We start from the raw sequence: 23,151 nt of genomic DNA on the forward strand, positions 1-23,151 counted from the left end.
GGCCTGGGGCTCCCAAAGAGTCTGTGGTAGACCACCCTGGGTGCCGGCCGAGGCCCTCGCTGCTCCAGTCTTTGCTCCGATCTCCTTACCGTCTGGTTTTCTGTGTCTGCTACAATTTCTGGTCTCTTATTTTCATATATGCTGGGGAACTCTTGGCTGTTTTCTCTGTTCCTCCATAGATCAGCCAGGTTTTTCTCCCATGTGTATGGGGAGATGGAATCCGCTCCATCTTACTCCATCGCCATCTTCCCCCCCGGGTGTCCTAGGTTAGATTTTAAAAGGCCTTGTAGTTTTTCTGGATATATCATTAATTTTTATTTTGAAATCTCCTTGTTGCTTTGGGCTAATTCCTCAGAGGAAAATGGGGAAATCCTCTCTTAATCTTACTGCAGTCAAAGAGGAAGTCAGCTTTTGTTTTAACTTATTTTTCCCAAGTATTCTAACCCTTACAATAGGGACACTATAGAAGAGAGAAGGTGATGTTAATTCGGGGCATCTCAGCTGAGAGTAGAATAAAGACTTTGGGGTGATGGAAGGTCAGTGAGTGAGGTGTGATCAGGGGTGAAGTAACATTGTCACCTGGAGGGCCGCAAACTACTTAGGGAGCTATGGACACAGGTGCTGTAAAACACTTATGTTGCATAAATGCTTTGAGTTGACTGATACTTCCACACCAGGACGTTTCCTTATAAGTACTGGTCCAGAGTCTGGGGCAAATGGAGCTGCTGTTACTGAGTTCATTCTACTGGGCTTGGTGGAATCACCAGAGCTGTGGCCTCTTGTCTTTGTGCTCTTCCTCTTTGCCTACCTGGTCACAGTAGGGCACAACCTGAGCATCCTGGCTGCCATCTTAGTGGATCCCAAATTCCACACCTCCATGTACTTCTTCTTGAGGAACCTGTCAGTGCTGGACATTGAGTGCATTACTGTCACTGTCCCCTCAATGTTGGGTCATCTGTTGACCCACAAATGTGCTATTCCTTATGGAGATTCTCTCACACACTTTTCTTCTTTGGTCTACTGGTTAGTGTGGACTGCTTCCTGTTGACAGCCATGGCCTATGACAGATTCTTGGCCATCTGCCGGCCCCTCACCTACAGCACCCGCATGAGTCTGATGGTCCAGAGGATTTTGGTGACTGTGTCCTGGGCCTATCCCTTTACCAACGCATTGACTCACACTGTGGTCATAGCCACACTCAACTCCTGTGGTCCCAATGTGATCCCTCACTTCTACTGTGACTTCCCACAGCTCTTCTAGCTGTTCTTTTCCAGCACCCAACTCAATGAGCAGTTGCTCTTTGCTGTTGGTTTCTTAATGGCAGGTACACCCATGGCTCTCATTGTCACCTCCTATGCCCATGTGGCATCTGCAGTTTTACAAATCTGCTCAGTGGAGGGCAGAAAGAAAACTTTCTTCACATGTGGCTCCCATCACACTGTGGTTGCTCTATTCTATGGCTCAGGTATCTTTAACTACATGTGACTAGGTTCAGCCAAGCTTTCAGATAAGGATAAAGCTGTTGGAATTTTTAACACTATCATCAACCCCATGCTGAACCCAGTCATTTACAGCCTCTGGAACTCTCATGTGCAGGGTGCCCTCTGGCGGGTGATCACAGGGAAGTGGTCACTGACTTGATAAGCTGTGCAGTGTTACTTCCTCCTTTTCTTTTTGGAATAAAGGAAAAATCCTCTGGAGCTAATAGCTAGAACAAATGATCCAGGACTGCTTCTATCTCTCTGAGCATGATACTTTTTTTGGAGGTGGTAATAGTTATTGTTTTTCAAAGAAGACCTGCCTCGTTATAGGCAATGGGTGTGTAAATTAGTGCTAGGTCAGGTCAGTTGACAAAGTTCAACTTTAGTCTTGACTGCTCCTTATACTGGGTAGAAGTGAAACCTAGGAGTGCTTACAGGTTCATATCCCACAGGGAATGGCTTTTTGGTTAGTTAGATTTTGGGTTTCCAAAAATATCCCTGCAGATTTCCCCACCAGGGGGTCATCTGATTCCCTCAGGCCCAGGTATGGCTGGTCTGTTTATAAAACTTAGGTCTAGAGGTCAGGATTATTTTCTCTCTCTCATCAGGCTGCTGCAAGACTAAAAGAGCACCTCGTCTCTTTCCTATCACACAGAGATGCCCTGGCAGACAGAGGAGACAGATGGGGAGCTGTGCCATCCTGTGTTATCTGGAAATTCCTGAGAGCATGATCACTGTGCACACAACTTTAAAACTCTGTCAATGAATATGATACCTGTTATAATACCATGATGAATTTTCCCCATCCTTCCTGCCTCATATGTTTCAAATCTTTGAAATGCTAAGCACTTATAATCTGAATATTATTTCAACACTAACTCTTCTCCAGAATATTCCATATGAATTTCCCCTCTAAAGTTTTACACTTAGTCCCCTAACCTGTTAGCTAAGACAACACATATCTCTAAATATATGTCTGCTGTATTTTGTGATGTCTCACCTTAAGTTTCTGTTTTTAGTGGGAAAGTTTGTCTATTACCTAGAACACTATTTTATCTTGTAGAAATTAATGCTAGGTCTTATCTCCTGGCCTAGTATTAATTTACATACCCATTGCCTTATCTGCTTACCAGCCTTTTGTTCAGTAATCATTTAGCTGAATTTCCCTTCTAGCTTCCCTGTTAGGACTAAGTGTCTATTCCCGGCATCCCTACTGGGCCATTGATGACATAGCAGTCATATGCCATTGTGGCCAGGATGAGGTTGTCCAGGGTCACCAAGGAGACCAGGAAGTAAAGCTGTGCCAGACGTGCTGCATAAAAAATGGCTTTATTCTGGGACTGAAGTTTCACCAGCATCTTGGGGACTATGTTGGTGACAAAGAAGAGGTCAGTGAAGGAGGAAGTCCATGGGAGTGTGCAGGCATAAGTCAGTGCTTATGGTCAGGAAGATGAGCACATTTCCTACCACTGTGACCAGGTGCATGGACAGGAACATTTAGAGCAGGACCTGCTGGTCTTCAGGACTCTCAGAGAGCCCCAGGAGTATGAAGTCTGAGACCTATTCTGGATGCTTCCATGCATTTCCCCACTTTTTTGCCTTATCAGCACCAACAGACATTTACTATATGCCCTCAATGAAATCAGGGCATTTATATAAACAAAACAAACCATGTTCCTAAGATTAACATAATTTAGACTACATTTTGTAATATTTTTAGATTAGCAACAAAATAAGAAGAGAAACAAAATCATAACATGGAACATCTTTTTGAAACTCAGTCATTCCAGCAACTCTAATCTGTCATACTCTATATCACAGGCATATTATCTATGTTTAATTTCCAACCCATCATCTTACAATAATCCTGAACTGCTTAATGATTACGGCTTAAATTATTGAATCTATTTTAAATGATATTTTAAACAGCTGTAAGCATTATAAGACATGGCTATTGTGGGTCTGGCAAAAGGGAGGAATATTAATATTGGAAAGGGGGACAATTATTTTATTATTTGCTGATAGGAAGATCTATCTGGGAAACCTAAGATAATCTGCTGAAATAAAAAATGACTTCTGTAAAGTGAATGGACCAAAAGTAATGATGTTCCCCATACAATACAATGGGTAAGACTGTGAGATCAGATGATGGGATTCATTTCTGAGCTCTGCCAGTTGCTGTGAGACCTCAGGCAAGTAACCTGATTTCTTTAAGACTTGCTTTTCTTCCAGCCTGGATGGAGCTGGAGAGCATTATGCTAAGTAAAATAAGCCAAACAGTGAAAGACAAATACCATATGATCTCACCTATAAATGGAACCTAACAATAAAATCAACAAGCATCAAAATATAACCAGAGACAGTGAAATTAAGAACAAACTGACAGTAACTAGAGGGGAGAGGAAGGGATAATGGTGGAAAAAGAAGAAAGGATTGTCAAGGGACATGTATAGAGAACATATGAACAAAGCCAAAGTGGGATAGGATCGAGGGTGGGGGATATGGATGGCTGGGGTTGTGGGAGGAGATGTGGGGGGAAAATGTAGACAACTGTACATGAAGAGCAACCTTTTCAAAAGAGAACAAAAAAGACTTTTTTGTGAGAAATGAGTAGCAAGGATAAAATTAAGTCATAAAGTGCTTAACACAAACAGGTGGTATGTGTGGGGCACTCAATAAATATTGCCTATTATTATAAATATTTATATATGTAAATAATCAGGTGATAATACTATGTAAAACATTGTCAATGAAATGATTTAAAACATGAAGATAACAGGAATTGGGCAGGACATTTTAATCCTCAATTTCTCCATTTAATAATAAATGATAGACTTACTAATTTCTGGGTAGAAAGGTAACATATTATAAAGGCACATATTTATCTGAATTAATCTATAATTTACTTAAGTTATTTATTTATTTTTAAAATTATTCTATTGTTGTCAAATTACAGTTGTCTGCATTAACCCCCCACCACCCCAGACAAACCCACCTCCGTCCCTTGCTTCCACCCCCTGACCTTGGTTTTGTCCATGTGTCCTTTAGAGTTGTTCCTGAAAACCCTTCCCCCCATTATCCCCTCCCACCTCCCCTCTGGTTACTGTCAGACTGTTCTTAATTTCAATGTCTCTGGTTATATTTTGCTTGCCTTTTTTTGTTGTTGATTAGATTCCAGTTAAAGGTGAGGTCATATGGTATTTGTCCCTCACCACCTGACTTATTTCACTTAGCATAATAGTCTCCAGTTTCATCCATGCTGTCCACTCCTATTAAACATAGTATTGGAAATCCTAGCCACGCCAATCAGACAAGAAAAGAAATAACAAGCATCCAAATTGGAAAGAAGGAAGCAAAACCAACATTGTTTGCAGATGACATGATAGTGTACATAGAAAATCTTATAGACTCCACCAAAAAACTACTCAACCTAATAAAGAAATTTAGCAAAACATGGGGGATACAAAGTCAATATTCAGAAATCAAAGGCATTTTAGTACACTAACAATGGAACATCAGAAACAGAAGTGAAGAAATAATCCCATTTGATATAATAACACAAAAAATTAAGTACCTAGAAATAAGCTTATCAAAGAAGGCAGAAGAACTGTGCTCAGAAAACTACACAACTCTAAAGAAAGAAATTAAGGAAGACACAAATTGAAGCATGTACCATGCTCATGGATTGGAAGAATTAATATCATCAAAATGGCCATACTACCCAAAGCAATTTATAAATTCAATGCAATTTCTATTAAAGTACCAATGACATGTTTTACAGATATTAAACTAACAATTCACAGATTTATATGGAACCATAAACAACACCAAGTAGCTGCAGCAAGTTTGAGAAAGAAGGACAAAGCAGGAGGGATCACAATACCTGATATCAAACTGTATTACAAGGCCACTGTAATCAAAATAGCCTGGTACTGACATAATGATGCACATACTGGCTCGCAGTGCCTGTGACATCATAGATGAGACATGAAGCCTCACATAGACTACTGAGTCCTGTGGAGGAAAAGGGATGGCACGGCTACTCCTTCAAGGAGGGGGGAGTGCCTCGGATCGGCCTGGCAACTTTCTCAAGGGGAGAGCACGCCAATCCTTGCCTAGACAGGCTTTTATTGTTTTTTTTTTTTTTGCACAGGAGTTCAGGTACAACTTATTAATCATTGGCAGGCAGTAAACAGTAGATAGCATACAGAGAACTATTAGGGCTTCTCAGTTAGGGTCTATCAGCTAAAGGGCTACAAGACTTTGGGAAAACAAACTCATTTTCTGCTCAAGCTTTTCACTTAACTAAAACCATTCTTAGTAAAGCAGGCTTCACAGGATTGTTAGGAATTCTTTCTTATGCTAGATCATCCCAGATCCCACTCTAGCTGGAAAGGGGCTGCACCACCTCCCCTATCACAGGTTTTCAGGCTTAAGTGGATTAGAGCCAGGAAGCACTTCTCCCAGAGGACATAGGACTAGGCTGTCAGAATAGTGGGGGCGGGGGGGGAGGGTCCATCACTCTCTCTTTGTTGCAGCTCCCTGAGTCCTTCCATGATAGCCTCCCAAGTGATCGTGTGTGGCTTAGGTTGCCCCTCCTCTGAGGAGTTGTACCCTTCGTGGACTATCCAACCATGCATTGGGGGGCACGGGTAGGGAGTAGAGGCAGCGTTTGCTACCAGAGACAAGCTTTGTCTCCTTGTGGCTTGCATTCCGGAGGTTGCTCACTCATCCTTAGCTATGGGAGGCAGTTACAATTCCTGAAACCAGACAGAGCAGTTCTCAACATCATAAGAACAGAGACATAGACCAATGGAACAGAATAGAGAGCTCAGAAATAAAGCCAAGTCTCTATGGTCAATTAATATTTGACAAAGGGGCAGCAGCATAAAATGGAATAAAAAGAGCCTTTTCAATAAATGTTGTTGGGAGATCTGGACAGCTACATGCAAAAAAATGAAACTCGATCACCAATTCATACGACACACAAAAATAAATTCAAGTAGAATAAAAGACTTAAATATAAATAGTGACACCATTAAACTCCTAGAGGAAAACATCGGCTGGAAAATCCCAGGCATTCCACGCAGCAATATGTTCACTGATCTGTCCCCTAACGCAAGAGACATAAAGAAAAGAATAAACAAATGGGACCTCATTGAATTAAAAAGCTTCTGTAGGGCTACAGAAAACAGCATTAAAATAAAAGGAGAACCAACTATATGAGAAATCATATTTTGCAATGATACCTCGGACAAGAGTTTGATCTCTAAAATATGTAAAGAACTCAGAGGACTGCACACCACAAAGATAAACAACCCAATTAAAAAATGGAGAAAACACTTGAAAAGACACTTGTCCAAGTAGGACATACAGAAGATCCAGAGACATATGAAAAGATGCTCAGCATCACTAGCCATCAGAGAGATGCAAATTAAAACCACAATGAGATACCAATTCACACCACTCAGAATGGCCATCATAAACAAATCAACAAGTGTTGGAGAGGATGTGGAGACATGAGAACTTTGCAACATTTTTGATATCACAAGAATTTATCAGCTATGCTGTTAATACACAACACAACATCACAGGGGAATGTTTTTGTCAGTGGAAAAATATTCATAAAAAGGCTACTGTAAGCCTTTGGAACCCCCTTATTTCAGCTGGTACATTTTTTCCTGTCTATTTGGGCAAATATTTCCAATGGCCCATTTCCACCCAGTAATGCTGACCTGAAGAGCTGGGTTTATGCTCTTAAACTCGTAGGGGATATCGTTTGACTTAGAAGACCTGCCTTTTCCATGTGTCCCAATTGTGCAAATTTTATTTTAAAAAATGATCAATTCAAGCCTGAGAATGAGAGGCCTATGCTATAGGTTCTTCTATGGTGATTCTTAATGCTCTTTGGTATGTTTTCTGAAGGAGGAATCATCTACTCCTTTTTACTCAGTGGGATTACATGAGAAGGCACGGCACAGAGCCTGCCACATGAGGCAGTGCTCGATTTGAGGGGAGCACTCAGACTTCGAATGACAATAGTGAGACCATATGCATGGTGAAAATATTTTCCTGACTATGCCTTAGCTTGCTCTTGTATGCCCATGTCTAGAGAACTGTGGACCCTAGGGCGAGTGATACTTCTTTTAAGAAATGTATGCATCTGCCAGCTTTTATTTATCCATTTCCCCAGGTAATGAACACCTAACTTCATACAAACCATGTTGTCATATCCAGCCTGTGCATATTTCTCTATGGACCTTAAGACATTTTATGTGAGGTATATGCCCAGAAACAGAATTCTAGGTAACAGGAGATAGATGATACTCCTATATACAGGAAGAGAGACAGACAGATAGATAGAGATGAATGAATATCTACATATGTACATACATATATAGGTATGTATAATTTAAAATTTTTAGTCTTCACCCAAAGATTTTTACATTGATTTTAGAGAGGAAGGAAGGGAGACATACAGAGACAAACACAGACAGAGAGAGAATCATCAATGTGAGAGAGGAATATCAATGAGTTGCCTTCTGTACACACCCTTAGAGAATCATCAATGTGAGAGAGGAATATCAATGAGTTGCCTTCTGTACACACCCTTACAGGGATCAAACCCAAAACCTTTAGTGTATGGAGTGGATGATGCTTCAAACAACTGAGCCACCTGGCGAGGACTATTAGTATATGTAATATGTATCCTAACATAGAGCATAATAGAAAAACAATTGGTACTTAGCAAAATTATATATGTGTGTGTGTTCAAGTATGTGTATATATATATATATATATTTAAATATTTTATTTATTAATTTTTAGACAGAGGAGAAGGGAGGAAGAAAGAGAGGAAGAGAAACGTTAATGTGTGGTTGCCTTTCACGTGCCCCCTACTGGGTACCTGGCCTGCAACCCAGGCATGTGCCCCTACTGGGAGTCAAACCAGCAACCCTTTGGTTTGCAGGCCATCACTCAACACACTGAGCTACACGAGCCAGGGCCAAATATATGTGTATTTAATTTTAATTTTGCTCAATACTTGCAGATGGCCCTTCTCATTGCCTATACTACTTAACAGTCTCATCACAGTACACAACATATATTTCCTCCATATTCCCACCAACATTTCATTTCATTCTCACCCATTTCCTCCATATTCTCACCAACACTAGGTATCCTCAGACTCCACTGGTATTCTGATTGGTGTAAACAACACCCATTATTTCTCTGACTGCAGGTGAGATTTAACATCTCTTCATAACAGGCTAACAATTTGGGTTTCCCTTTATGAAATTCTCTTTTCATTTACTTTACACATTTTCATTCTGAGTTTTTTTCTTCATTTCACATGTTTCTTACAAATTCTACATATTAATCCCAGCAAGGGATTTAAGATATAGCTTGTTAGTTTTATCATGAAGCTTCCATAGGCATTTGTGTAAAGGTTTCTGAGTGAATGTAAGTTTTATTTCTCTGGAATAAGTGTCCACAAGGGCAACTGCTGGGTTGCACATATATTTATAAGAAGTGACCAGAGTACTTTCCAGACTGGCTGAAATATTTTGCATCCTCCACCAGCACTCTATGAGTGATGCAGTTTCTCCACATCCTCACCAGCATTTAATGTTGTCACTGTTTTTTATTTTAGTTACTCTGACAAATGTGTAGTAGTATGTCTCATTGTGTTTTAATTAATCTTTCTCTAATGGCTTACTATGTTGAACTTGTCAAATACTTGAATCTTTCTTTAAATCTCCAAAGAAACTATCTGGGCCTGGATGTTCTTCGTTAGAAAGCCTTAATTACAAGTTTAATTTCTTTGAGAGGACTCCAGTTATATCTTTCTTTTGAGTAAGGTATTACAGTTCCTTTCAAGGAAATGGTTCTTTTCACCTGATTTGTTGGAAATATGTACACAGGATCCTTCTCTTTTTTCTTGGTCAGTGTGGCTAGAAATCTGTTTATTTTACCCATCTCTTCAGAGAACCAGCTTTTTTGTCTGTTAAAGGCCGTTTTGCAGTTCTGTCTTTTACTGGTTTCTGCCATTAACTTTTCCCCTTCTTTTTTCTTTAAGGACACTCCGGGTCTCATTGCATTTCATAATTTGGATACTTACATCTTTCTTCCAACTATAGTTCTTTCTTTAGTATTATTTCCTTTTTAAAACTAAAACTGTCTCTCCATTTTTTACTGCTTTTGATTTGTAGCTTTTCTTTATTTTTTAACTGTCAGTATTCCATAATTTCACTCATGGTTTCTGTTTGTATTCAAGAAATGTTTACAAATGTAGTATACATTTCACTTCATAGTAATACTTTCCTAAATTTTCAGATATTTGGTCATTGGAAAGCTATCCTTTTATTATTAAGTTCTTACCTTAGTGCATGATGGTTAGAGAACATATTTGTTTTATGCATTATCTGTCATCTGAATGGAGAACAAACATGTATTTTTTTTCTTCAGAATTTAATGAGACTTCCTATGTGGCATATAGTGCATGCTAGCATTTCATTTTGCTTAAAAGGCTGGGTGTTACCTGCTAGCTACTAACATAATGTGTCTGAAAAAGCAAACAATAGCTTCCATTGGCCAAATTTTCTTCTGATTTTTTCTTGTGGTTTACTGTTACTCATTAGATAGGTCCTTTTTCATGAGGATGGTTTAGTTTACCCATTCTATTTGAGAAGCCAGGATGCCTTCTCTTAACTTAAAATGCATGCATTGAACTTTACTGCCATGGATTTCTTCAACACATCTCCCTTTTTCCCCACCAGGATGAGTGCTTTAACATGGTCTCATGTCCCATCATCCCAGACTCTCATCCACTTGACAGTTTGACACAACCTAGTATTTTAAAATATTATTTCAGACTTTGTATGTATTTTTTTCCATCAAAAGGAAACTTGGCTAACTTATTTTTCTCCAGACAAATCATAAAACTTGCTTCATTGTCCTGATTTCATTTGTCTTCTAACCTGAGTACTTTCTTCAAGAGAGTATTCAAGGTAAATATTTCACTAGAGAATGTCTTAAGCTTTGTATAATTGAGAATACTTTCATGATGACATTAAATTTAAGTGACTCTTAGGATGAATATTAATTTTTATGCTTAAAGTTATCATTTCTCCTGCTTTACATATATGATTTAATTGTCCTCTTGCATCTAGTATGTTGTGGAGAAATTGAAATTCGGTGTTATAGATGCTCCTTTGTCAGGGATCTGCTTTCTTACTCTGAAAGCTTAACATATTCTCTTAGCCCTGTTGCTACATTCTATGAAGCTGAGCCCAGACATTCTTTTTTAATTTTCCAGGAAATTGATGTGCTCTTTCATTCAAAAGATGTTTCTACTACATTTCCTTTGTAAATAATCTGTCACCATTACCTCTTTAAAGGTTCATTCCCTCTGATTTCTCTTTTTCTCAGAATTCTATTTGTATATAAGGAAAATTATTAATATTATTAATATCATTGTTAATGGTATTTCATAAATATCTTTGTTTCTATTAGTTTTCCAATTCTATTTTACATTTGTAGATGAGACAACCATTATTAAGGACATCCATGTTTCTATTACTTTTCACATATGATTTTTATATATTACCTTAATTTTCACATGTACAACTAAGGATCTGTAATGTTTATAAAATCCGATGAACCTCCAGAAGTGTGAAAGAGGGAGAGGGTTGCATTCAGGACATGACAGCAATGACTACCAATATCTTAGCTTTCTATGCATGTGAGTATTCACAGACATATGTCCAAGTTGGCTAAAACACTGTTCCAGCCTCCCAAGCCAGGAGTCACCCTCTCTATAGCTGACAGTTTCCTCATACCCTGGGACTGAGAACACTTTTTAGAACCTCGTCCTAGAAGGAAACCACTGGCAGGTGTGTGCACACACAGTCACATCTCTTTGTCTCTGTCGCCCCATGAAGTGACAACGGGTTACATGACAACAAAAGCAGACACAGTTAGGTGAAAGAAAAGGAAAAGAAAGGCACTACAGACATGTGAGAGCCTGGAGCCAACTTAAAGCTCTTATGCATCAGGTGCATGATGTCCCTAAGGAGCAGGTTCCTTCCTACTGTACAGGCAGGAGAGAGATGGGCCCTGAGAGCCCTAGGGGCTCACTGGGGATGAAGAAGAGGTCAGGATGAGGAGTTGAGTCTGAAGCCAGGCCTTTCTCCTCAGGTCTTGAACCCTGGCTGTGCCCAGACCTTCTGGGATTTTGTGGAGAGCACTGAGCTGGAGGTACCAAGGTTGTCCCCTGGAGAAGGCAGGTGAGCAGGCAGAGGCCCACAGGATGACTGGGATGGCTGTTATTCAACAAGGGAAGTAGGGGAAGTCCATACCTGTAGAACTTGGAACCCTGTATCCAGGCAGCCAAGGACTAACAATAGCCCCACAGCTGGCTCACTGGTCAAGAGTTTGTTGAGCACACAAGATGTTCTCCTGCTTTGCCCCCTCACGTCAGAGTTCTTGCTTCTGGACACCCCTCACTGAAAGATTTTCTGGATTCTGCAGACATTGGCTCAACCCTTGCCCCCGATGTCTATGGCCCTTTCCCAGAAGATCCCCTAAGGTAACAAAAGTCAGCCTCGCTCAATCCAGTCCAGGTCAAGCCAGCTCTGGGGGCCTTCCTCAGGCAGCCCATGCCACTTCCTCTTTCTGTGAGAGAAAAGGGCATATGCAAGGAGGACTCCCCTGGGATGGAACAAGTTGCTGGGCAGCAGATAACCCAGGGGTTCTGTCATGATGACACAACAGGACAGGGGAGGCAGGGGGTGAGGTGCTTGCCAAGAGGCCTGGTCCAGAGCAGAAGAACATGGTGTGTGTGTGTGTGTGTGTGTGTGTGTGTGTGTGTGTGTGAGAGAGAGAGAGAGAGAGAGAGAGAGAGAGAGAGAGAGAGAGTGTTGGGCACTGATAAGGGCCCTCCAGCCTCTAGTCAGGAGAGTCTAAAGGGTATGAAAACCAGAAAGGACAGGGCTCTGAGTTTTGTGCCTGCTATCTGGCTACTGTATTCATAGAGCTCCACCCAGAAGAATGGAAAGGAGCTCACAGATGGGGACTTCAATTCCACCCCCCTGCAAGAGGCTCAAGGACACCACACATCCACCAGTGTGCAGCCAGGTCTCCAGGTAAGTGTAGGGGCCCACTGGATACAAACTCCCAAATCCCATGCATAAAAAAGGGCCCACTGGTGCCTGAAGCTTCTTGGCTACTCTCCTGAGTTCCCTCCTAGAGTCCTGTCCCCTAAGGGACCTGGGTCTGCATCTGTTCCCCAACCCACCCTCACTGTTCAGCCCCTAAGGGATCAGAGGCAAAATCACTGACTGCATAGCTGTTGGAATACTTCTGAAGAAAGCAGGCTTGCCTACCAGTTCACCTCGTGTGCAGTCAAGAGTACTTAGGCATTGTTCTAAAGTCTTTCCTTGACTGTTTCTATTAAACATGTTTTATCTATTATGCTCTTACAGTTATCCCATTATCCGTGCCTTTCTCCTCTCTGCCTGGCAGAACCCAACCCACCTGCATCCTGCCCCCTTCAATCACGGGCCCAGGTTGTACATATAAGTTGTTTGGCTTTTACATTTCCTATACTATTCTTAACCTCCACCTGTCTTTTTTTTTTTACCTGCCATTTGTTCTTTTCATTCCCTGTAACTTTTCCACATTCACCCTCTCCTCCTCCCCCTCCCGGCTCATCACCCTCCATGTGATCTTCATTTCTGTAATTCTGTTTCTTTTCTACTCATTGCTTACTTTGTTTTTGTTTTGGCTTTGTTTAGGTTGGGTTGTGGACAGCTGTGTGTTTGTTGTAATTTTACTGTTTGTGGTTTTGATCATCTCTGTTTTCTTAGATAAGTCCCTTGAACATTTGATAGAACAAAGGTTTGATGATGATGAATTCCTTTAACTTGACCTTATGTGGGAAGCACTTTATGTACCCTTCCATTGTGAATGAGCTTTGCTGGATAGAGAAATCTTGCATGTAGGTGCTGGCCTTTGATGACTTGAAATACCTTTTTCCAGCGCCTTCCTGCCTGTATGGTTTCTTTTGAGAAATCAGCTGATGGTCTCATGGAAATTTCCTTTGTAGAAAAATGTCTCCTCTTCTCTTGCTGCTTTTAAGATTCTCTCCTTCTCTCTAATGTGTAATTTAAGTATGATGTGCCTTGTTCTGTACTTCCTTGGGTACAACTTCTTTGGGACTCTGAGTTTCCCAGACTTCTTGGAAGTCCATTTCCTTTGCCAGATTGGGGAAGTGCTCCTTCATTACTTTTTCAAATACATTTTCCATTTCTTGCTCTTGTACTTCTCCTCTGGCAACCCTAGAGTTTGGATCGTGGAGCCTTTCATGTTATCGCTCAGGTTCCTAATCCTCTCCTCATCATTAACTTTCTTGAATTCCTGTTTCTTTTTTTAAATTTTTTAAAAAGATTTTATTTATTTATTTATCTTTAGAGGGGAAGGAGAGAGGGGGAGAAACATCAATGTATGGTTGCCTTTCGTGCGTTCCCTGCTTGGAGTTGACCTGCAGGGAACTGGCCTGCAACCCAGACATGTGCCCTGACTGGGAATCGAACCGTGATCCTCTGGTTAGCAGGCCCGCGCTCAATCCACTCTGTTTCTTCATTGTGTTCTGCTTGAATGTTTTTTTATTCTCTCTGGTAGAAACTGTTGATTTGAATCCTGGTTTCCTTCCTGTCACTCTTGGTTCCTTGTGCATTTGCCTTTATTTCACTTTATTCCACACTCGGCCAATTGTTTGAGCATCCTGATTAGTAGTGTTTTGAACTCTGCATCTGATAGGTTGGCCATCTCTTCACGGATTTGATGGATTTTTTTCCTGGAGTTTTTATCTGTTCTTTCATTTGGGCCTTTTCTTTCTCTCGGTGCACCTGGTACTTGTTAACAGCAGAGCCTTAAGTGTTTGCCAGGGTGAGGCGACCCAGGTCTCTGTGTTATGGTGCTGTTTGTGAGAAACCAGTCCCAGAGGAAACAAGGCCACGTGGCCAGCTCTCAGCCAGCTTTCAGTGACTTCTGTGGCTACCCACAAGCACATTGGGCCTTCTGGTGCTGACTCCCAGGTGGGCGAATTTGTGTACATTCTAGGACCATGTGGGTCTCTCCAAAGAACTCTCTTGTGAGGCTGAGAGCTTCTCCCTCGGCCACAATACACACAGGTTTTTCTCAGGCACAGGTTTTGAAGTTTCTTTCCCCATGCTGGAACCCTGGGTTGCTCAGTCTGTCTCAGTCCCCAATTGTTCCTCCCAGTTGGACCGCACGCAAATGTGGGACTGTTCGCTCTGCCAGTGGTGGGCCGCCTGCTGAGAATCCTGTTCACTTTGGCTGCCTGTCTCCTTCCTTTCTACTGTTCTGGATGAGTGTTTCTTCTATAACTCTTTAGTTGTCAGATTTCCATACAGTTTGGTTTCCTGGCAGTTTTTTCTGCCTGTTTCTTGCTTCTAAAATTTATGTCGTCCTTGTTTTGGGTGTGCGAGGAGGCACTGTATATCTATCTCTGCCTCTGTCTTGGCCAGAATTCAACACTTTCCTTCCTGAATGCCTGTCCCCACGTGTCCATGTGGGCCCGTCAATCCTTGCCCGTCTACTGCCTGTTTAGCACATCATGGAGATGAGGGAGGAGGGATGCTCTTCAGTAGAAGGAGATGGGGCTGGTGCCGCCAAGGCTGTTGCTCTGGCTGTGCTGCTCAGGGGAAACGCACCTTGGTGGCCCCCACAGGTTAAAAGCAAGGGTGTCCCTATCTTAAGGAACGTGCCAGGATGCTGACTGGTGACCAGAGTGACCCAATTCTCCCCTGGTGGGACAAGGACTGGATCCCCTTCTGTTGCCATGTCAACAGTGCTGCCTTGAACAGCCCCATAGTCCTCCTACCCTGACCCATCTGACTGAGGAAAAGCCTCTGTGTTCCCCTCACACAATGGAAAGTAGTGTCCAAAACCCCCGGACAACACCTAGTACAGGTGGGGCCACCCATCCTCCACCAAGAAAATGACCTTGCATGCTCACGTGTTTCTTCACTCCTCATCTGTTCTTTCCCCACCATGAGCCTTTCTGCTCCTGAGAGCCCTCCTGTCTCACCTCATGCCACCAGTTCCTCAGGGCTTGGAGCTTCTTTCTGGGCTATAGACCCCAACCCACCCAGCAGCTCAGGATGCTGCCTCTCACTGCCTGTCCCTCCTCCATCCCACACCAGGGCGAGAAACTTCCCACCCTGCATGGAAAGAAGTCCTGTGTGCTGCAAACCAGCCAAGTACACTGGCTGGACAGACTGCTGGAATACCTGGTGACTGCCTTTCTGGGCAAAGACTGAACCTTTGTTTCCATGTTTCTGCATCATTACAGAACATTTGCTACCACCCAACAGGTGTTGGACCAGCTGTTCCTGGGGTGAGCACCCTGCTCCTCCACCACACCATGTTTATCCAGCCACCATCTTGTGGGAGGCTTCAGATCCATGCATCAACCTGTGGGCTGAACAGAGGACCCACCTCATTGGGTTCTTGCAGGGCTTTGGTGGGCTTCTCCCTGCAAAGTGCTCTCTGGGTGCCTGGTGGTGCAGAGGTCTGCTGGAGGGGATTTGCTGGTGCTACTTGTTACTTTTCCCTTGCTCATGAAAAAGCCTCTGCCTGTTTTTCTACTGTGCTCCAGGCCTGGGGCTAAGCCTTTTTCTTTTCTGCAAAGGAGATTGCAGATTCCATTAGGGTTGCTTGTCCTGGGTGAAGTCACAGAGGAAATGCCAGGGTGAGTGAGGAGCCCCGTGCTCCCTCAGGTGGCTGTGATCCAGTTGCTTGGGGCTCGTTCATGCAGCAAGAATGTTAGAAGGCACAATAGGTATAGTCATGTTTCTGGGCACAGACCCTCCATTTCCAGTGCACTGGGCAGACAATGGAGGGGAACTTCAGACCTGTTCTCTACTGGGGAGTGGGACTCTCACATAACATGTCACAGAACACAGGGAATGTCCACAGGACAGTTGATATGACATCCTCCTGGCCCCTTCTAGGTATGGCTGCATCTTTGCGTACTGTGAAGTGGATCAGGGACCTTTAGACTGGCAGAGACAGTGAGTGGGCTTTGGATGCCATGTCAGGGGAGCATGGGCACTGAGCATTTGAGGTGCTGGAAGAACCCTGCCTCCTGTCCGTTGTGGGATTTCTGCAGAGGGCAGAGATGGGAGGGCTTTGCCTACACCCAGAAACAGAGTCAAGAGAGCTATCCATGTAGAGCATGTTCTCCTACTCTGTGCTGGGTCCCAAATAGGGGCTATGAGAAACACTCCACTCAGTAAACTCAGTGGGGGCTCAGTTGACAGTTCTGCCCTGTGGCAACTGAGTGTCAGTGAAAAGAGAAGGACCTCCCAGGGCACATTTGCCATCAGACACCAAGAAGCTGCAGGAGCTAAAAGGGGAGGTATCAGGTGGGCCCTGGGAAGGGAGGGCTAGACACAGAGATTGTTTCTTCTCCTATGGGTCAGATAGTCCTGGAATACCTGTTGTGGGCCAAGGAGTGCTGAGTAAAAAGCACGCACCACCCTCCTTCCTCTCATGGGGTTTGCAGTTCCCTGAGCAGGAGGCAGCACCATGGCAGAGCATGCCAAGCTTCCTTGGAGCAGGCTGACCCACACCCACATCACTGAGGAAGAGTTCTCAGTGACAGAGGCTTTGTGCAAGCCCTTCTCAGGTGACCAGGCCCATTTCTGCCAGGACTGCCAGATTGAAGGGGGACCTCGAGTAGCACTGGCCCTCCCTGGGCAACAGCTAGAGGCACCGGGACCCATGACCCATGGGGAAGCTCAGGGCTGGCCATGGAGAAGGCAAAGCTAGGCCTCAGACTCAGCTGCTCTGGTCTGTTCCAGGGCCATGTCCTCCATCCTGGATATCTGGCTGGACCAACACCCTGAAGATATTTTCCAGCCCTCGGAATTTCTGTGCCTGATGATGCTGCTGGCTAAAGCTCAACTTTCCAGGCTCACACCTGGAGCACCAGGCCCAGCTTATCCTTTCAGTGCTGGAGCACCTTGAGCCCTCTGAGGCAGGGAGCCAGGGTGAGGAGGAGCAACAGGAGTGGGCATGCAGTGGGGTCATGGGCAGGGGTGGGTCAGGACAACTAAGGCTTCCAGAGGCTGCGGTAAGTAGAAGCAGAGCATTGCCTCAGGTCACTGTCCCCATGGACTCCAGTCTGGGAAGACTTGCTCAGCTGGGCACTTGACCTGAGACTTCATCCATGGGCATGGGAAGTTTCCTCCTCTTACACGACACGTAAGACTGGGTGTTAGCGGTAACTGGTTCTCTTCTTGCTACCACAGAACCAACTCCAGAGCAAGAGCAAGAGACACCTGAAAAGGAAATGCCAACTGCTGGACCTCCTTCAGGGCCAGAACTGGCCCCAGGCACAGCTGTGATGTCACTGCAAGAAGCAGAACCACTCCAGAGCCACTGGCTTTTGCTGCTGGAAGGCCCACAGTGCCAGGGGCTTGGCCCCTGGAGTTGCTGCTTTGCCCGGGCACAGAGTGACCCCCTGCCCTCTGACTGCCATTTCTACCGTTCCCTGTCTCTTACTCCTACTCTTAATTCTCCTGGATAGTATTTTGTTAAATTAAAATGTATTTTTCACAAACTCTATCAAAATGCAAAAAGCAAATAAATTTTAAGTTAAGGCAAATGAACTTGAATTGTGTGATCCTCCAACGTGTACATCCCAGGAGCCTTTGCTACATTCACAACTTTTCCAAACAATCCATCACGTCCCAAGCACTCTCCCGTTCCAGAACGAGCTCCCCCAGACCAACCCAGGACCTGCTGCTCAGTCCCTCCTCCTCCTCCTCCTCCTCCCCGCTCTGCCTGGGCAGACCCTGATGTCTTTCTGTGTCTGTGGATGTTCCTGTACTGGCTTCTCTTTGACATGAGAGCACCCATGGCTTTTTGTGTCTGACCATGTACGTAATGAGTGTGGACACTGACTGTCCTTTGATATTAAAATAATACAATTTTTGGTTGGAGGGAAAATTCATAAGGAGCAGAGGCTCTGTGAGGGAAAAAAGGAGCCCTTGGATTATTATTTGCATTACCTTGGGGTAGGGACTGTTTTTCACATTATGACACAGGAGCCGGCAATGGTAGGAAAGTGCCCGGGTCTCCGCGACACCTTGGAAATCTTTCTATTCCTACATAGGCAGTGTCTCAAGATCTCTCACGTGCATGCTGTGAGAATATGAAAGTCAGACGTCAGCCTTTAACACAAAGGTATGAATTAATAGGAGTACTTTCTAAGGATTTGGACAATGATAACGAAAGTTTGTTACACAAAGGAGGATTGAAATGGAAAGAGAACAGAAAATAGCTTGGATTTCTTGACCAGAAAGAATTGCCATTGCTAAGAAGTTTCCATCTTTCCAGGTGTTTCCCTTTGGTAGCAGCCGTGTGGCATTGGTGAAGTGGGGTAGAGGAACAGTGGCTATGGGGGCTGTGTTGCACTGTGTCCTGATGTTTCCACAGGTGGGCATAGCAGAGCCAGTCTTATTGTCCTCATTCACTCTCAGTGACCATTACAGGCTTTTTGACTTTCTTAGTTTATGGCTCATCCCTGACAGGCCTGCCTCCAGGAGGGTGAAACAGTAGAGGTGGGCCTTTGGGGCAGCGACAGGCAATGACTAACTATGTAATACTTTTATTTATATGTCGTTATTATTAATGGTGTAAATGTTTGCCCATAGTGTCACTGAATTTGAGCCCATTGTCTTCCACTGTATTGTGGTATGCTCCTTTTCTATAACCCAGACCAAAGAATTTTGAAGTCAAACCATTTTACCCCGAATTTAAACAACGATCCACCTTAGAAATTAGTTGTAAAATATTTCAAGAAGGTTTGGTTGACATGTCTGGAATCCTGAGGAAATGAAGAATACATGAAGGCAGGGACCACTGGCCAGTGACACAGGGACTGTAGCAGTTTTTCTAGTTTGTAGAACGTGAAACAGCTGCCATTTCTCTAAGGCTGGGGCTTGATCTCCAAGCATACAGCTGCGTAAGAATGGTGTCAGTCACCTTGCTCCTGGGAAAGGACATTAGGCAAAGGCAGATGCTTTGGACACTCTGAGACATGCTGTACACACAGTAGGAACCATAATTGTGGGATTTCCATCACTTGATAAATGTAGTGACCAATTATCTCTCCCACTCTAGACTTATCCAACATCAGCTACATGAGTCCAATGAGGTCTCCTGCCAGTCACTGTCATCACGTCTTTTGGGTTACAGTGACATTTCCACAGTCTTAGGAGCAGAGTACTTGCTAATCAAAGATTCGTGTCACCAAGATAGGGCAACATAATTGATAAATGTCTCCAATCCATCACATCTAAGATCAAAAGATGCTTCACAAAAATAGGGGTTTATACGTGGAAGGAGGAAGAGAGGATGGTACAGAAGTGGACACAGAAGTTTGGACACAAAAGTTCACTCATCTGCGTCACAGGTGACAACTTCTGGACCTTGGATCACCTCATATTTGTTACCTGGAGGGGATCTTCTTTAGTCTCCAAACTAAATCAAAGAAGAAAATTACTTCACTCTTTCTTTAAAAAATCCTTGAAGATTGTCAAACAAGTTCAAAAGAAGGCAAAGGTCTTTATATTTATACTTTTCTTAAACTTTCTTACTGAATTTCTTGTTATAACATTGGTTAATAAAACTATATAGGTTTCAGGCATACAGTTCTATAACACACTTGTGTACTCTATTTTGTGTTCACTGTCCCAAGTTAAGGCTCCTTCCATCATCATTTATTCCCTCTATATTCCCTTCTACCTCCTCCCACCCTCCCCTATGGTAATCACCATGCTGTTGCCTGTGTCTATAATGTTGTTGTTGCTGTTGTTGTTGCTGCTGTTGTTGTTGTTTTGCTTGATCCCTTTACCTTATCAGCCAGTTCCACAGCACCCTCCCTTCTGACAGCATCATGTTTGTGTGTGTTCATGTGTGTTTTGTTAGTTAATTTTGTTCATTGAATTCCACATATGAGTGAAATCATATGATATTTGTCTTTCTCTGCCTGGTTATGTTCCCCAGGTCCATCCATGCTGTAACAAATGGTAAGAATTCCTTCTTTTTTCTGGCTGAGTAGTATTCCATTGTGTAAATGTGCCACTGCTTTACTAAGCACTCATCTACTGGTGGGCACTTGGACTGTTTCCAAACCTTGGCTATTGTCAGTAAAAGTACAATGAATGTAGGGGTGCATATAGTCTTTCAAATTAGTGTTTTAGATTTCTTTGGATATATTCCAAGAAGTGAGATTTCCGGGTCATAAAACAGTTTAATTTTTAGTTTCTTGAGGTATCTCCATACTGCTTTCCATGGTTGCTGCACCAATCTGCATTCCCACCAACAGTGCATGAGGGTTCCCCTTTCTCCACATCCTCACCAACACTCGTTTGTTGATTTATTGTTGATAGCCATTCTGATAGCTGTGAGGTGATATCGCATTGAAGTTTTCATTTGCATTTCTCTGATGATTAGTGATGTTGAACATCTTTTCATGTGTCTATTGGCCATTTTTATGTCCTCTTTGGAGAAATGTCTATTTTGGTCTTCATTTCATGTTTTAATTGAATTGTTTGTGTTCAATTGGTGTCAAATTTTATGAGTTTCTTTATAAATGTTGCACATTAATTCTTTATCATATGTATTAATAGTGAATATTTTTTCCCATTCAGCTGGTTGACTTTCCATTGAATTGATGGTTTCCTTTGCTATGCAAAAATGTTTTAGTTTGATGTAGTCTCATTCGTTTATATTTTTTGTTTCCCTTGCCTGAGGAGATATAGCAGAAAAATATCGCTAAGAGAAAGGTGAAAGTGTTTACTGTTTATGTTTTCTTCTAGGAGTTTTATGGTTTCACCTCTTACATTCACATCCTGAACCCATTTCAGTTTATTCTCGTGTATGATGTAAGAAGATGGTCTAGTTTCATTTTTGGCATGTATCTGTCCAATTATCCCAACACCATTCTTTATATATTTTAAATATTTTATTTAATTATTTTTAGAGAGAGGGGAGGGAAAGGAAAAAGTGAGGGAGAGAAATATCAATGTGTGGTTGCTTCTTGTACACCCCCCACTGAGGATTCAGCCCGCAAACCCAGGCATGTGCCCTGACTAAGAATCGAACTGGCAACCCTTTGGTTCATGTGTTGGCACTCAGTCCACTGAGTCACACCGCCAGGGCCCAACACCGTTTTTTAAATAGACTGTCTTTACTCCATTGTATATCATTCCTCTTTTGTCAAATATTAGTTCACTGTATAGGTATCAGTTTATTTCTGAGTTCTCTATTTTGATTCATTGATCTATATGCCTATTCTTGTGTCAGTATCATGCTGTTTTGATTACTATGGCCTTGTAAAATATTTTGATATCAGGTAATGTGATTCCTCCAACTTTGTTCTTCTTTCTCAAGATCGCTGTGCCTATTTGGTGTTTTTTATGCTTTGACATAAGTTTTTGGATTGTTGTTTTAGCTCTGTGAAGAATGCTATAGATAAAAATTGCATTGCATCTATGGATTGCTCTGGGTAGTATGAAGTTTTTAATGATGCTAATTCTTCCTGTCTATGAATACGATGTATGCTTTCATTTTTTGTACCCTCTTCAAATTCTTTCTTCAATGTCTTATAATTTTCTAATTATAGGTCATTTACTTACTTCATAGCCTTCCTATTTGAAGTGTGGGCTTTAGACTACCAATATCAGCATTATCTGTGAGCTTTTTTTTTTAGCAATTTAAGAGATAGGGCATATATTGGTCAAAGGGTACAAAATTTAGTCCTGAAAGATGACTAAAAAAACAAGCTGACAGTAACCAGAGGGGAGGTAGGAAGGCATAATGGGGGGAAAGGGGGAAATGGCTGTCAAGGAGCATGTATAAAAGACACATGCAGAAAGCCAAAGAGGGGTAGGATTGAGAGTGGAATGTGGGAATTGCCAGGGTAGGGGAGAGTAGGGGGTGGAAATGAAGACAAGTGTACTTAAACAACAACAACAAAAGAATTTCTGAAGATTGAATGTACTGTAGTGTGACTACAGAGAACAATAACTCCTATACACTTGAAATTTTCTAAGAGGGTAGATTGTAAGTGTTCTAATCACATGCACAAAGAAAGAACAAAATTGTAACTGTGCTTTATTTCAATGATTATAAAATCTTTTAACTCACAACCTTGAGGCAATAAGTTTTTGTGTAATTTCCTATTTTTGTAGGAAAAATATAGTAGTTCACTTAATGTTATAAACTCTTCAACACCCAATATTGACTTCGCTTGTCATATTTTTGTAATTAATCTACCTTCCAGAATCAAGTTTTGATGAACTAACTTAAAAGGCTGCACAAACTTTTTAAATTAAGAACACTGCAAAAGACATTCATTCTTCTGAAGTTATATTATGTGAAATCAATGAGTAAATAAGCAACTCTTAACAGATTAACTTTAAAGCACAATGTGAAATCTTAATTTTCCTCAACATTATCAAGTACTATTGGGGAAGCTGGGAGGAGAGTAGTGATGAGGCAACTCTTGGATTGAAAAACAAAACACATTAGGTATAAACTTCTGTGAAGTTTCTCATTGGACAGAACA

The 23,151-nt window shown here is 42.4% G+C and overlaps 1 pseudogene; it reads left to right on the forward strand.

Moving 5' to 3' along the window:
• The first annotated feature begins 634 nt into the window (after positions 1-634).
• On the forward strand, positions 635-1,641 carry LOC118986250 (olfactory receptor 3A1-like; annotated as a pseudogene).
• Positions 1,642-23,151: the final 21,510 nt, after the last annotated feature.

This window comes from Sturnira hondurensis, unplaced genomic scaffold, assembly GCF_014824575.4.
Source record: "Sturnira hondurensis isolate 20B ecotype Veracruz unplaced genomic scaffold, ASM1482457v3 Scaffold0004248, whole genome shotgun sequence".
NCBI classification, from domain to species: Eukaryota; Metazoa; Chordata; class Mammalia; order Chiroptera; family Phyllostomidae; genus Sturnira; species Sturnira hondurensis.